Below are 16,913 nucleotides of genomic sequence, written 5' to 3' on the forward strand. Positions count from 1 at the left end.
TAATCAATAGAGAGTTCCAATGTTCCAAGTTTGATTGCCAGTTGCAAGCGATTTGACAGAACTATGAGTCATTTAGGTACAAAAACATCAAGGACAAAACACTGTCAACATGACGCATTAAGATTTGCTGGCTTTGTAATCTTGTAAGTCATCATATTTGTGTGAATGTAGTGAATCCTATGTTATTGGCCCTACCAGAGAAAATACAACGTACAATGTACAGTTGCTCTTTCCACAATTTTAACAGATGAGTTGAGCTAGTGAGGCAGCCTTGAAAATGTTCCAGAACAGTCAGTACTGAATATCCATCCACAAAGCGCATTGAGAATACACTCAATGTGAAGACAAACGACCTGCTTGAGCGATCATATCATGGAATCAATCTACTGAACAAATGCATTGTGGTAACATATTTAACTTCACAATGGCAAATACTCAAGAGAAGCATGTAATCCATGCATGCGTGCTGAAATCCTAAAGATCATTTCAGCACACGATCAATGCCCCAAGGAACATAAAACTGCCGAGTTTCCTTTTTCAATTATCTCTGTTCAGCAATGTGTAACAGAGGGTATCAAAATAAACTGTTTCAAATTCACAGCAATTGACAGAAGTGGTTGGGCATGATGTTTCCAAGCAACAGCAAATTCTGTTTAAATTTGCCTAATAACACAAAAAAAAAAAAAAATGAAATGGGAAGAACAAATTTACTACAGTGAACCAAAACGCAGAGTAGACATCTGTGATGCTACAGGTGGGTACGTCAACATGACTGCTCAAATACAACCATGATGACAATGACAACAATGATGACAACGATGATGCAGGGATGCAAATCTTGTGGACAGCACTGAAGTATTCTGAGGGCTGAAAAGGCATACTTTGGGGGAAAAAAATACTTTTTGTGCAAATAGACATAATAGTGATATAATCTTAAAAAGTAATATTTTCTATAAACCTTTTGGTATTAATGGCAAAAATACCTCAAAACTGAAGTATAAAATACTGCTAAAGAGTAACAGTTTACATCTCAAATGATATCCAAATGATCAAATTAATGCATGATTACACCATGAAGAATGGCAAAGCTGACGTTTGCAAATATACATCACCAGATCCAGCATAATGCCATTACCAGTTTCAGCAAGTTACAGAAAGTTTCAGCAAGTCACCTTCTTTTCCTGAACAAGGCACTATTGGTGAGTTTCAAAAGGTCGCTTTCTCACCTTCTTATTTGGCAATAAGTGGAGTGCCTACATGAGTTTTGAGAGATAACCTTGTCACCGTCTTGCCTCTCAGCAAGGCACCTAGAGGCAACTGTCAACAAGTTGCTTTTATCCTGTCTGCTTGCAGTGCAATGCTACAGGTAGGCATTTGTCACTTTCACTATGTTCGTTTCATACTGTACACCAAATAAATTTCCATTGGTTTTGATGAATACAGTAGAATCAGGTGACCTGAATGATAGCAGTTCCATTATTAAAATTCTATGTTTGCTCTGTTCACAAAAGATCACCCAAAGGGCCGATCTCACTGGAGGGATGTCACCACGACTAGTGCGACTCGAAAGACCAAAACATGGTAAGAGCTCTCACCAAGAAGGTGACTCCAGGGTGATGCGTGTGACATCTTCAAACAAGGTGATGACTTATTCCCTCGGAAGTCATGAAGACATTGCCGCAATGTTGCCAAGAAGTCTCTGACCTCTTCTCAATCATGGAGGTGTCTCTACAAAGCCTTCGGCAGGTCACCAATGGGTCTCCGCAAGGTATTGGAGACCTTGTACACAGAATTAATCTTAGCAGCGACTTGACCGCTACTGAGGAGATATTGCTGAGACATCGCGAAATCTCTGAGACCAGCTTGGGACTGGAAAAAGTCTTTTTAAAAAATTGAACATTTTCCATTTTCTTGCAACTTCCTGGAGACCAGGCTAGTTTGCAATAGATGTCAAAGTCTGCAATCATTCCCTGACCAGCGAGACTCGAGTCTCCACCAGATTGCCATCTAGTCTCCCAGTCTACGAGATACCAACTTGGAACGACCACAAAGCTTGCTTGAAGAGGTTTGCCTTACCTAGCAACAACTGATGAACACAAAGTGAATTCCCACCTAAGAAATTTAATTGGAGAAGACGGGTTATAAAATGGTTCATAGTACTATTGGCTGTAGGAAAACACAAGCTCATGAAATAATGCATTAGCAGAAACAGTCTATTGAGCAAAAATATACCCACGTAGACACAACGTACACAAAAGACACATAAAGGACTGCTTGATGTGAATAACTGACAGTACAGATTGCTCACCACTGCATCATAAACCCTCAAAGATACCCTAGCTAACATGAACTGCTTTTTCTCTTATTACCCCATTCTTTCATTTTTTTTTTTCATGCTTCCGTTACTCCAGGTAGCACAAAATAACAAAATCAAGCCCCCTTTGTGTCATAAAAGATCCATGGCTACCTCGTCTTACCATAAACAAGGCTCTTTACCTCAGAGTCTTCATCATTAGTATCACTTGCATGAAATTGCAAAGACTCCATTGCGTCATAGTCAAGTAGGCTCAGAGTATTGATTACTCCTCCCAGCATGCTTAATCTCCCCCTTTAAAATAGGAGCCACCTACGTTGACATGCACTCTTCAGGCCTTTCAAATCACACACGGTTTGAATTCCAAATAAAGACTTCCATTTATCCCAATTACTTCTATAATAAAGATTAAACAAACAAGGCTTGCAGATGCATTTTTGAAAAAGGTGTAAAGGCTCGAACTGTGTCACATAATTCACAGAAATAGCTATTCCATGATGTCACGAGGTGAACACGACAAGTTCAATTAAGTGTCAAAGGAATGCCGCAATTGATTTCCTTTCCTTTGTATATTTTCCCTCAGTGACTGCTGCAGAGGTCGCTATTGTTGAATGTGCTTTTGTCAAGGTGTTTGTACTGAACGTTTGTATACTGGCCAATTCTGGAAAATCCACAAGCTGGTTAAAGCTATAGGAAGCATGATCACGGTTCAAATTGTCGCCAAAGAATAAGAATTAATGGCTTTTCTTTCTTCCACTTACTTGGATCCTAATACCTACACAGTTTCGCAAGAAGATTACACTTTGTATAATATCAGACAAAGGACTTTCTTGTAAAAGTCGATTTTAGGGGGAACATACTGTACATTTATAAAGGGCATCCGTGAAGGCATCCGTGAAGGCATCCTTGAAGGCATCCAGAAAGGAGAAAGATGGTTGGTGTCATGTAAATCCTTGGTACAGGTGTAAAGTACATGTTATGTTAAAAATATCTATGCTGTTTTTGGTTTCATGTAACTTCACAGATACACATACATGCCTCACTTATTGTAGCAAATCCTCACAAATACTGTATACGCCTTATATATCGCCAGTCTAAATATTTAGCTAATTAAGTCTTCCCGACGATTTCGTGAGTGGTTAAATTCGCGATCATGGAGTCCTGTACTGAACAGAGAAATATGGTGTATGCATACGTCACATTCATATAGATCTGGATCAGAGTCAATATTTTCACGTCTTTATTTTCGCGAATAGCAGCTGACTCGCGAAAATTCACAAAAATAAAAACCTCGCGAAATATTTGGCATATACAGTATATTAGATTTGACTGCACACATAAATAGATAACTACACTCAAAGACCTCATTTGGGACCGAGGTTTGAGTTGTTTGTACGCAACATACAATCTGTACAAGTACAATGTAATTATGTAGACTGTATTTTGTATTTCAAAGTTCCACTGTGTTATTTCTATATCAAAATTCCCTATTATTCATTTGCTATGCATTTCACTTTTGATGATTCTGAACACTGATAAATACAAAAAGAGAATGTCTTGCTATAGGCTGTTAACTCTTCTATTTTAAGAAAGCAGATTTTCAAAATATTCGAAACAAGATATTGCCATCACTTTGCAACAAAAAAAACCCCAAACAAACACCAAAATGTTTCACAAACAAACAAACGAACAAATACTATTGCCTACTTGCAATATTTTATCTCATTCTGCCTCATACGGTTGCAAAATATCTGCCCTGGAAATGTACATGTTCAAACTGTATTTGCTGTTAGTCAGAGTTACACACCATTAAAGGGACGGTATATTATAGTTTTGATTGAGATGTGAATTCAGGTTTCAACCTTTTATGAGATAATTAGAAACCATAAATATGAAATATTAAAGGGCATACAACGCTAATAGGAATTAAAATCTTATTTGATGAAAATCGGTTTTGAAATGGCTAAGATACCACAAAGAGGTCCTAATAGATATAAAGCTCTAGGGTCCATCCTTTTACTTTATATAGTAATAGGACCACTTTGTTTTACTTTATTTTTGGATATTTTGGTCATTTCAAAACCGATTTTCATCAAATAAACTTTTGATTTCTCTTACAATTGTACACTCTTTAATATTTCATATATATTACAAGTGGTTTCTACCTATCTTGCAAAAAGTTAAAAATTTAATCCCCCCGAACCAAAACTATACCATCCCTTTAATGCAATGTACACAATACTACAGCATTCATCTCTTTACTTGTGCCAAGGAGGTTAAAGAGAATGGAGTCACAACTGTCTTATTTCCTTTGAACCCATGTTTGATGCCACCACTGGAAAATATTTGAAGCATGTGCCAAACTGGATCAGCCGCACAGATAGGAATACAAATGACAATTGACAATTGTATAATCACCAGCCACTTTCTAAAGGAAGATATGTCTTTGTGATGGTAATTACTTTTCGCCATCCCTACTGAAAAGATAGGTGATACAGTTGTATATTTTAATGGTAAAGACACGGGGATGCGCGAATAGAAATTGTGCAAAAAATGATGAAATAAAAATGAAAATCACTCGACTGGCCATGCCCGGATACTAATCTGACATACTTATTAATAAAGAATTATATAAGATTATTCCATTTCAGTTTTATTTGTCTGAATTAAAGATAATAAAAAATTTTGGTACCTCAAAAGTTTTCCTGAATTTCCTTGTCTTAGTTTGTGTTTCAGGTTAAAGTACCTTTCATATAACTAACACTGTGAGACTTACTCGCCCCAAAGTGCTCTCTTGTCTGTAATCATGCAATTAACTGCGACCAGCAGCCCCATACGCATAGCGACCAGCAGCCCCATACGCATAGCGTAATCGGGCTTCGCATTGTAGTATTCAGGATCATGACAGATTTAGTATCGCGGGTACATGTCAAGTTAAAATCCCAAAATTTCTTCAATTTGAAGACTTACCAATTAAGTTGAAGTATTGAAAACAGGCTTAGGGCAATGTTTGGTTCTGCCAATAGTCCCTTTCTGTTCGAATTGATGACTGAATGTGACTCGGTCGAGAGGACCTTGGGAGAACTACGTACACTGAATACTACAGCCAGTGCATGAGAATACATCACATGCATGCACACAGATTTCAAATCCATGAACGGATAAGATGTTTGTGTGCACATGAGCTGGCCGTAGCATTCAGTGTATGTAGCTCTCCCAAGGTCCTCTCGACCGAGTCACATTCAGTCATCAATTCGAACAGAAAGGGACTATTGGCAGAACCAAACGTTGTCCGAAGCCTGTTTTCAATACTTCAACTTAGTTGGTAAGTCTTCAAATTGAAGAAATTTTTGGATTTTAAATTGACTGTTACCTGCGATACTAATTCTTTTATGATCCTGAATGCTACAATGCAAAGCCCCATTACGCTATGCGTATGGGGCTGCTGGTCGCTGTTAGCTATGCGTATGGGGCTGCACGGTACTGGTCGCAGTCAGTGGTTTCGTACAATACACATACATTTTACTATAATTTTCGCCGCGGTACCACGACGGCTCTGGTACGAAACCATTATTGCATGATTACTAAGACATGAGAGCACTTTGGGGCGAGTAATTCTCACAGACAACGTACTTTAACCTGAAACACAAACCAAGACAAGGAAATTCGTCGAAACTTTTGAGGTACCAAAACTTTTTATTATCTTTAAGTGGAAAAGTGATAAAACCAGCTTTCCAGGAGGGTACAGTTTTAAACATTTTCACATGATACAGCTCTGATTTACACTTTTGCACATATTTCTGGACGGGATTGACTTTTATTTCATATGCTTTATCATTAAGTGAGATTTCAGTTCATTTAATGAATGAACAAGCAAAATATAGCGAACATTTATGTCAACGCTCAAAACGAATCTTCAGATTGCTCAGCAAGACAGCGGCATCAAACCCGGCAATCAAAGGCACAAATGCACCTGTGGAATTCTTTTGTACATCAATAGAAAACTGACAACTGTTTGAATAATTACAGCCAGTTGGAGCTCCATCTCTTAAACCTCCTTGTTTGTGCCAATTAGAGTTCACTACAAGCATTATACACAGAGACTTAATTACAGCTCTCTGTCCAGCTCTCTGTCCACCGCAGGGTGCTGGACATAGAGTTGTAGACCTAGTGAGTCCATTTCTTATGTCATTATAGCTGTGCTTGAGCTCCGATCCTTTAATTAGAGGGTTACGTAAGTTGGTAACTTGGTCTCTCCGCTTGCCACAGATGGGTGATCTTATCGGTGTTCATGTACTCCATCAATGATCTTTGAATAAAAATTTTTGGTCACAATCAATCCTAAGTGGTTACTAGAACTTGCACTAAGGATCCTTTTTAACCCGTCGAGGACGGACTGATTTTGCTACAACACGCATTTCCCATAGACCCCTGCCCGAGTATACTCGGGACTCGTCCTCAACGGGTTAACATCAGTTGGGCTCAATTCTAACCATTGGACTAATTCTCACTGGGATATCAGTGCAATGATATTCTCAAATTGTGCATTTTCAAAAACTCACAGTATCACAGCACAGGAGAAAAACTGCATGTTTTTGCTCCCCTAAATGCATCACATGCGCAACTACAATGCAGCTCGCCATGTATGCTGAATTCTATTTAAGTAATGTTCCACAGCCTGACCCGCTAGCAATGCCATAAAGTGGGGGATGCGGGGAGTAATCTAAACATTGAGCGAAAGTCATGTGACAAGCAGTATGATGGTTCATACTGGAAACCAAGACAGCAAACTGTATGTGACATTAGGCTATTCAAACTCTAATGTACAAGTTTTCTGGCACTGTTTAAGTTGGCTTTTGTGGATTTTGGTACAGTTGCCTGGTAACTTTTTAAAATGGCATAATTTTTCCAATGTTGCCATTTTTACCATCAGCATGAATGGCCCTATTACTTTGACGAATGAGCTGCAAAATGGATTCAAAAATTAAATGGATTCAAAACAATCACACAAGCAAAAAAAGTTGTTGCAAAAAAAATGTTGTCTGTATCTAAGATATATTAAAAACAAATATCACCATGATAGTAAACTATTTGGAATGGTTTGAATTATTAGACTTGTCTGCAGGACATATTGAGAACGGTAAATTTAGTCATTCACAGATTGTTCATATGATTTCAGAGCACTTTTAATGTAAAACTTAATTCCTAGATAGGCTAAAAATCATCTTCAAACATCTTGGGCCTATTTCATAAAGTGTTGCGATTGATCTTATGTTCGATTTATTGAGGGTGCAACTCATTGAATCAAGTGTAAGTTCAATGTTGTTTTGAGTTCTGCTTCATAAAACACTTACAGTAATATGCTTGATTTCAAGAAAAATCAAGTGTAACTTTCAGTAGATGAAGCATTACATGTGATCAATCGCAAAGTTGTTTATGAAACACAGTTTGCGATTGATTGCAACTCATACTCAATCTTTACGAGACAGGCCCCTGGAATTTGCTTGGACTATGTACATCAAAAGGGTCTATCTACAACTTTACCAGGAAACTTGTCTGGCTGATACGATTTGACAAGATAATGAATTGTTTTGAAGTATTTTCAGATCAAAAGAGTAAAATGATTTCTGAGTATGCAAAGAAATCTCATTAATGAAGAGCCCTCCTAGTCAGTAGTGGGTAGGTAGAATGTTATTTGATAGTTGATGCATGTGATTCACACTCACACGGAAGACCAATGGATACTGCTATGGCCTGATTTGTCTATTATTTATGATAAAACATTATGTAGCAAACCGCAATCAGATATATTCTCAGACTGCCATACTGTCCTCGTACCTTTTTGGTTAATATTTCACATTTTCTTTGTTACTCACCTAGAATCATGTTATCACAGCATTATTTCACACATTTCTTCTGCCTATGTGTCCATTTTAGAGCAAAAATTGTCAGTTTCTACAGGTGAACTATGATCTCAAACAATATCAAAACGCAAGTTTTGCGTTCTTCATTTCTACACAATATTTGACAATGGTAGTACAGTATTATGTTCATACATGTACACAGGCCCATACAGATCGCAGACAGGTATATATATTTCAAACAGGAAACATACATATTTTTTTTTTTGTAGATTTAGACTCAATTGTCTTCTATGAAGCTCTCATACACTCTATTGAAAAATAACAGTTCTTAAGTGAAATGTTTTATTAAAAAAACAGTACTAAAATAGACCTTTCATGAAATATTTTACATCCATGGACAAGTCAATCTGATTTTTGTCTTCATGTCCACAAGAGAAGTTTCATACTATTCAAGCATAAAAATGCATATTTTTTCTTTTTTTAAAGCCTAACATTTCTCCCACACAAATTCTAAAATCACCTTGGCCCAATCATGATGTAACTTTGTAACTCTGCTTGATTCTGGACCATGCATATCTTGTGAATTAAAAGGTCTGGCTTTAACATGTAGGTGATTGAGCCTGTAACCTTGACCTTGTATTCACCTTTGCCATTTTTTTTTTTTTTTTTCATACAGTCATACTTTTGCACAAAAACTTAGCATGAGGAGTGGCATGTTTGATAGACATGCTACAGAGTTTATGCCGTGGCAAACTCTATGGAATGTCATTTGAAACTACTGTAGCAATTGGTGAGAAAACTCATTTCACTGTCTAACACTAACCATGATGATGTCCAAATGCACATTTCACAAACACTACCTCATACAAGTGTGACACTATGTATTAAATACAACGTGGTAAATGCATCTATAGATGTGCATTTCACAAAGTGTACAATGTACACACTGAAACCCAAAACATGGGTCCAAATTTCTTCTAAATCATATGTTTTTTCTTTTTTATGACTCAGCATCACACAGGCAGTTAAACAATAGATTATAAAAGCATTTACTGGCAATTCTATTATCTTGAACTCTGAATATCTATATATATCTAGATCTTGTTTGTTTTGTTTTGGTTATTTTTTTGGCAATTTGATTTTATAGATATAATTAATAAAGTTAGTTGAGTAACTATAATGGAAAAAACATATCCAGAGAAGAAATCTACATAGAATGAACACAGTGTTAGGACATCAACCCAACGATTTTATAGACGAATAACTGACTCAGTAACTATGCTAACATTCTTACCATCTGTCCAATTTTGTTCATATTTATGTAGACGGTTCTACTGCTTCCATATTTCCAGTTCCACTCAAAATATTTTTTTTTCCTTCATGGAATACATTCTAATACATACACGTACAATAAACCATCCTCATGTTTTGAGCCATATGGCTATATAGGTCCTTCTTTGGTAGGTTTATTGCATTAGCATGCAATGCTTTGTGCACTTCTGGACTGATGCAAAATCTGAAGAAAATATACGATGCTACGAATGTATGTGCGGATATGTAATTTACTATTTTACCATTTCACAAAAAATTGCACATTCATGAACTCATTTTTTCTCTCATGCCAAATCATTTCATGTACTGGAATTAACATTTGTACATATACACAGTTTGTAGGTCCTATACTGTATACGAGGACCAATCAATAATACTAATAGTAGCATACACCATGTACCGTACTTCGCGAGGGTGCCACATGAATACAAACATACAGGTTGCAAGCGTACATGTATGACATGTAGGCCATACAGCTGAACATGCAAAGAGCTGTGGGCGGGAATGCAATCCCCAACTTGGCACAAGCATTCAAAGTTTACTACTGATATAAAACTCAATTGAATCATCACTAAAATACTAAAAGTGATCAAATCATTGTTTCATGCATAATTTTTCCCAGCTACCAGGTGACAGAATTTCATGATACAGGAAAAATATACTCAAAAGTTTTTGCTTTCTCACAAGTTTGCAGGAACTTCCTGACAAACATGCAACATAAACCTACATGTATGCAGTATACTAGCATTGAACCTTGAACCTAGTGAAGATATATAATCCCAATCACAGCTTATCCATGAAGCTAAACTGGGATGGGTGTGCGACAGTAGGTGACAGTGATAATGATAGCATCGTTACATAGGCCTACTCACCTCGGAAAAAACCAAAAGATCACTTGTTATTCCTTTTGCTATAAATCCATGCTATATCTTCTCACGATCACTGAAATTCTTGAACAATGTTTACAGTAATCTTTCCACAGTGCCAGTCGACAGTTGGCCACTTCCTGCCACAGCAGTTGTGATGTTCTCCAAAATTCTCTGCTTTATGAAGTTGGACCTTGCCAGTTCATGTCACTGCTCACAAGTCACTCCTCGATCACAAGTCACTCCTCAACTTCCAAACTCTACAAAGCAGCCATGATGGTTGATTTGGGGCAGAAAACATCCCGAGCCCACCACTCAGTTCCACCTCCAGCGTCACTTCCATCGTTCCAAATTCTGCGAGTGAATGCCCACGCAACGCACCCCATCGTCAGCAGAAAGCCTATTCAGTGGCATGAGTGGGGACTCCTCTTCCTTTATTCTCGTTATACCTTCCCCTGTCTCATTACCCATCTCTCTGTGGAACGAGGACGGTCGACTAACTACCACTTGTTGACTGAACCAGCCTACCTACAGTACTGACAGGCAGACATTCAAAGTGGGGGGGGGGGGGGGGGGGGGTGACAGGAAAGGGGGAATGGGATTTTGTGTGATGTGAGCCCATAGGGGGAGGTTGAATAGTGGAATCACCCAAGCATAGAGGTGAATACATCTGATGAGAAAGGATGAGACAAGTTGTGGATTCACATAGTCTCAACTTCTAGACTGTGTTCTTTGGATACCAGCCAAGATATCAAAAGAGGGACACAACAGATACTTGCAGAGGCTGAACAATGTCACCAGAAAGTTGTCTGAGCTTGGGTGAGGAGGCCTCTTCAAATGTCATTAGAGTCTCTTGACTTTGCTGTGATATAATTACGGATACATTTGATTTCATGTTAGATAACTTCAAATCACAATGTAAATGTAAATAACTTCAAATCACAATGTAAATGACAACTTCTGTGCCACCTTTTCCATATTAGATGACAGTAATTCTAATTTGTTATACATTCTGATTTTCTGCTCCTATTTTTAAAGCAACCTTTTCTTCACACAAGACAATCCATCAGACTGCTGAATGGGACATTAGAAAAGATGAACAGAAAAGTCATGAGAAATGAGTATGCATACACAGCTCCAGCAACGCATGACCAAAGAACAATGTAACAAAACAACAGAGACTCCAACCCGAATCATCTTCTGATCTGGAGATTCTCCCACCCGAAACCCCTAGCAAACGGGAGACTCCAAGTTAAAGGGACTGTACAGTACTGGTTGAGGTAGGGTTTCATGTTTTGAACATTCCTAAGTGAGATAATGAAAAGCCTCTTATGAAATATGAAAGAGCATGTAATTTTAAGAGGGATTCAACGTTTATTTGATGAAAATTGGTTTTCAAATGGCTGAGATATCCAAAAAAGTGCTAATAATAAAAGGCGACATGCCCCAACTTTATTAGTATCTCTTTGTTTCACTTTGTTTTTGGATATCTCAGCCATTTCAAAACCGATTTTCATCGAATAAACTTTTGATACCCTTTAGAACTGCATGCTCCTTGACATCTCATAGAGTGGTTTCTGAATATCTCACAAAATGTTAAAAGCTAAATCTTCACCTCGACCAGAACTGTACACACCCTTTAATGTGTGCGAAGCGCGATGTTCCTAGGGTTATAGATGCTCTCTGGTGCTATCTAAGGCTTATTTTTGCAACATACGATAGCAATAAGTAAGAAATCCTTTCCAACGGGAGACATTGAGCCAGGGCGGGAGAAAATAAATCTCAAACGGGAGAACGGGAGATTTTGCAAAAATAGGTTTTCGGCGGGAGATCTCCCGTCGAAAACGGGAGAGTTGGAGTCTCTGAAACAATGCCTACTAAGAAGACTATCAAAACCAAACAGTGCAACTAAGGACTAGGAGAGAAGAGACTAGTAAAGCAAGAGAAGCTCATCTGCATAACCATGCTGGGAGTATTTCATCCCCTGGCCACTAATACCAACAATAATGGAGATTGTTGTGCACAACAGGTGGATAAAAGGTTGTAACAAATAGTGCAGCCTTGATACTGATGTACTCCTTAGAGCATACCACAGTATTTAATATGTACAGGTTTACAGACCATTATAGAAGTAATGAAAACTCTCAGCTAACATTCTGAAAGTATAAGCTCAAACTGAGGTACAGTGTAGGCCTACATTTAGTCACATGGTTAGGTATCTCTATCTTCTACAGTGTGAACTACAGTGTAGTAGAAAAAAAATGCATTAAACTTATATGTAAATTCATGTCGCTGAGGATGAAATGCAAGTCCTATGTCCAAATCATGAAATTGTTATATGATACATGATCAAATAATACTTAATTGAAATAGACAAAATTAATTAATCATTACCGATCAATTTAATGTTTCGATTTTTACCAAAGTTGAAATGAAATAAAACAAACAAATAAACAAGTAGTACATCATACTTGGGTATAATGATTGGGACATAACATGGTAAAGTCTGGATGATCCATACCATTTCTGACAATTCATTTCTCAAAAACAAAGAGAAAAGGACATAGATTTGAGACTATAGAAGGCTTTAAGATTATCCCCTAAAATCTTCTTAATACCAACTTAATTTCTCATTTAGCCTATCACATCTTACATAGTAAATACTAACACCTCCCCCCCCCCCCCTTCCTGCAAATGTTGAATAGTAAGATTGGAAGCTACACAGTTACTAATACAGTTCTACGTAAGCGGATTTACACTAGTTCAGACAATATCATGTACATGTACCGGGTACTAAAGATTATGCATGACACACTGTACCAGGTACTTCAATTCTCATAGTATAAATCATTTGACTCATGCATCAAGATGACAGCAACAGGGAAATGGATCCATACAACCCCCCCCCCCCAAAAAAAAAAAAAAAAAAAAAAAAAACACACACACCTAACAAACAAAATAAAACAAAATAAAACAAACAAACAAACGAACAAACAAGTACAATACAGATTTAAAAACAAAACAAAATGAGAAAGTGAAGCATGGATACTTCTGGATATCATTATCAATGGTAGAAAATGGCTTGTCATACCGATATCTACAATAGAGTTGAAAAGAACATAGGTTCCTTTCGTTTCACTCTGTCGGTAATAATTCATAATGTCATTTGTCACTTTAACTTTGTGCTGCCCAAACACTGGAGAGGGGTAAAAGTAAAGGTAATCCTAATCTGATTTTGCAGTCTACAGGATAGGATGAAGCAGGGAGGTGAGACTCACCTCCCTGGATGAAGTAACTGCTCCTTTGCATGTAGATTATTTGTGAGAGGCAACATTTCTGAAATAAGTCCAAGATCAAGTCACTCCTCCCAATACCCTAACAATGAGATCTATTTAAATATACAGTAAGAAACATTTCTTGAGTGGATTTAGGGGATCTTGATGGATTATCCCCTTGGGCTCATCTGCAAATTGGTGCAAAGGAGATGTAACACACTAGGTGGGTCTTTATCAGCTCGAGTTTGAAGAATAGCAGCTGAAATGTGCAATCCCGTCTTCACTAGCTTGAGCTTAGAGCACGGTCGGGTTTACAAGCCCTATGCTGGCGCATGCGCACTTTAGACAAATGGTACCCGCGTGAACACACTCCGACCCGACTGCCTACGTTCCTGCGTGGTGCGCAGTGCCGATGTTTAAGCTCGAGCTGATGAAAACGCATTATGATTGGTCGGCTATTTTGTAAATTAACTGCCTATTATGCAAATAAGTCCAAGATGTCGGTGGTTTATTTTCTGATCTCCTGATCTGGTATTCATTGCAAAATTAGCGGGCTATTTTCTGATCGGGCTAATTCTTTGGATCAGAAATAGTGGGCTATTTTTCAAGCTCGAGCTGATGAAGACACGCCTCCTGATGCACTGCAAAAAAAAAGAAAGAAAGAAAGAAAAACAGAGGACTAAAACAGGACCACTTGAAAGCTTGCTTTAAATAGCAACAGCTCCAAAATACCCTGGACAGTTCAACAGGACGATTTTATGCAGGGATGGAATGTTTCTGAAACTGGGCTTGAAACTTGGCAAAAGTTGGCAGGTGTCAAATACAAACTGCAAGAAAAGAAGTGAAATGTCATTGCTCCTTTACAACTAACACAGGTCCAAAAGTGCAAAGTGATAAAACATACATTTTTGACCAAATGCATCCTAAAGTTTGTGAGTGCTCAAAGTCTTCAGCACAAGAATTAACGGTCCTGTTCACCTTTGGGAACAGTGACTTGCAAAAATTTCAAGATACATGACCTTTAATGCATATGATATACCCGATATACAATGTATATGTGTAGATTTGTTGACATACTTCAAAACATCCCATCATATAAAATTTTCGTGATAAAGCCTAAAATATAAGGAGATATCAATCTGTATTTTTCCTAATAAATCGTAACTGTAAACGGTTTAGTCTGGAAACATTTTTATTATAACTATTGTTCACCTTTTGTATATTTAACAATATTTAACATCAATTTTACTGATTTAAATTTTTACAGTGGTTATTTGTATCCCTAACTCACATTTTTGAACTATTTTAAAGCAGTAATGCTGGGTTTTTGTTCCATCTGCAAATGGTAAATTATGTCTTTAAGGGTGAGCTAAAGTCACAACTATTCAAAATCATGACTGTCACTGGTGTAGACAGGTTATATTATACAAGATATGCAGAGAGAAAAAGAAAACTGACATAATGCTTTATTTGAAGACATAACTGTGCTTTAGTCACAAAAAGTGACAATATAAGAGCTTGGTACTGTTTATAAAAGGTGGCTTTTTGTTTAATTTTTTTTTTTCACCAATACTGCAACAATTACATGTAATGCAGTGTGCTATCATACAATCATCATACTGTGTTTAGGTGGACCATGTTCAGCTAATCAATCTCTATAGGAACAGCAAAAACCATTTAGCTGTTTAACTTAATAAAATTTGCCTTTGTGGCAATGATTCTCTACTCTGTAAAAAGTGCTGACTACACATGAGCAAGTGACAGAATATTCTGTGGGGTCAGGCATCATCGAACTATAGATTTCATGGATACACCTGAACACTTCTCCTTACTAGCACAACTCCCGGGATTAAACTGAGCAGAACATAAAAAATCAATTTTGTGACAACGAGCAGCACCAGCACATATCAAGACACGGCTTTGTTGACCAACTGTCTACTCCCGCACTTGAAGTACCAGTGTAAAGAATAGTAAATATACGGCCTTGTGATGGCAGGCTGACTGTACAATGCATTCTTCCCAGATTTCATCACTAACCACATCCAACATGAGTACAGTATTCTGGGAAGAGAAAGGAGGGGTTAAAGTACTTCTTTGATACTTGGTTCACTAATAAATGATAGAAATAAGTGATTCTTTTCAATCTTCCACTTTTGACATCTTACATTTTGGTAACAGTAGGTTAAATGCTGCATTTTGGGCCTGCTCAACAGAATTTAGAATCGAGGCACATGCACTGAACAGTACACTCAGGATACAGTTATTTATAGGCCTACACATTCTAATTTCTATACATTATGAATGTTACAAAAACAAACTGCAACATTATATGAGTAAATCACAACTTTAAAAAAAAAAATCAATTTTCACTTCACTATTTCAGGTGTTCTTTTTTTATGATACACTTTGTATTTAGATATCTTTCGATATCACACAATAGACTAGTCAAAGATGATCACACAGATTATATCCAGCAAAGTCCTTGAATGTCTTTCACTTTTACATTTTGAAATATTAGAACAGACTTTGAATGGACAACTAACACCATGACTAGCAGATCAGTGTCATGTTTTGAAATGGTAGCCATCATTATTGGCTGCATTTCAGAAGTGATATTTGCTTGCAAGACATTCAAGAACCGTCTTGTACAATGCACACTAATAATTCAGTCTGAAGTCTGACTTTTAAGATTTTATTACATGCAGCAAGAATGTGAGCCAGTTCGCAGAAAGAACATGCTACTTTCCACCTCATTACTAATTGATGGGAGTCATCCTGGGTCGATGGTCGAAACTGGCCAATCTAAATCTACCGATTCCTTGGTGAAAAGAGTGGAAAAACAAGGGAAAGATGCAAAGGGATTAGACTTAATAACACAGCAGAACTTTGTTGTGTTTTGATCCATTTGTGTGGCTGGGCGCGATACAATGGACAAGACGAAGTGACGCGGGTCCTTGCAGATCAATAGCGCAGCACTGGATGGCAGTGGCAAAATTCACTGGTATTGTGCCCGGGATGAATCGGGGACATAGCCGAGTGATCATAAGGTTTCCCCTGACGTGGATCGATGCCCAGTTCCAGGTGAGATGACGGCCCATGCCAACTCCGTTGCTATATATAATCTTTGTGTGTGTGTGTGTGTGTGTTTGTGTGTGTGTGTGTACGTGTGTCAACAGCACAGCAAAGAGGGCGCTATTGCAGTTTTTAATTCCACCAATTATTGAGTGTCATGACAGAAAAAGGTCATCCTCTAATTTACCAG

The 16,913-nt window shown here is 37.6% G+C and overlaps 1 protein-coding gene across 1 annotated transcript in view; it reads right to left on the minus strand.

Annotated features, from left to right (window-relative positions):
- Positions 1-16,913, minus strand: part of LOC140241400 (uncharacterized) — a 59,759-nt gene that overhangs the window by 21,438 nt on the left and 21,408 nt on the right. The window lies entirely within an intron of this gene.

The sequence above is a fragment of the Diadema setosum genome, chromosome 18 (genome assembly GCF_964275005.1).
Source record: "Diadema setosum chromosome 18, eeDiaSeto1, whole genome shotgun sequence".
Taxonomy (NCBI): Eukaryota; Metazoa; Echinodermata; class Echinoidea; order Diadematoida; family Diadematidae; genus Diadema; species Diadema setosum.